The sequence below is a fragment of the Corvus brachyrhynchos genome, unplaced genomic scaffold, assembly GCF_000691975.1.
Source record: "Corvus brachyrhynchos isolate BGI_N302 unplaced genomic scaffold, ASM69197v1 scaffold219, whole genome shotgun sequence".
In the NCBI taxonomy this organism is placed as follows: Eukaryota; Metazoa; Chordata; class Aves; order Passeriformes; family Corvidae; genus Corvus; species Corvus brachyrhynchos.
This window is the reverse complement of record NW_008240034.1, coordinates 1,821,853-1,822,731: the sequence shown is the minus strand read 5'-3', so window position 1 is coordinate 1,822,731 and position 879 is coordinate 1,821,853.

Sequence of the window (879 nt, the reverse complement as noted above, 5' to 3'; positions counted from 1 at the left end):
GGGCCCCCTGGCTGCGGGAGCGGGGCGGTGGCGGGGCGGGACGGCGGCGGCTGTCGGGATACGTGGCACCGGGCGTGGGGCTGGCCCCGCTTCCTCATTCCCTGGCACAAACGCCACTTTGTCCCGCCCGGTCCCTGGTTACGGTTTGGGAATTTCCACCCCGTCACCTCAAACCCCGCGGATGAGGTTGGGGTTGGGGCAGGGGAACAGCGCTGAGGTGGGGACAGAGCTGCTGTGCGGGCTGTGTGTCCTCAGGTGTGGCACGGTCCCCTCCGAGGTGTCACCACGGGGGCACCGTCCCCGTCCGAGGCATCACTGCAAGGTCACTGTCCCCTACACAGCATCACCACGAGGTCACTGTCACCTCCTCGAGGTCATCACCACGAGATCACCATCCCCTCCAAGATACCACCACGAGGTCACCGTCCCCTCCAGGCCATCACCATGAGGTCACTGTCCCCTACACAGCATTGCCACGAGGGCACTGTCACCTCCTCGAGGTCATCACCACGAGATCACCGTCCCCTCCAAGATACCACCACGAGGTCACCGTCCCCTCCAGGCCATCGCCATGGAGGCATTGTCCCCTTCCATGTGTCACCATGAAGGCATCGACCTCTCCCAGGTGTCACCATGGAGCGTCACCCTCTGAGCCATCACTGCCAGGTCACCATCCCCTCTAAGGTCATCCCCTCTGAGGTGTCACCATCCCCTCTAAGGTGTCACCATCCCCTCTAAGGTGTCACCACGGCGGAACCGCCCACTCTGAGACCCCTCCACCGGCCACACGAGGCTCCCTGCACTGTCCCCACCCCCCGTCCTCGAGCGGGACCCCTTCCCCTCCTCTCCGCGGGGCCGCCTCCTCGCCGGGCCGCGTGG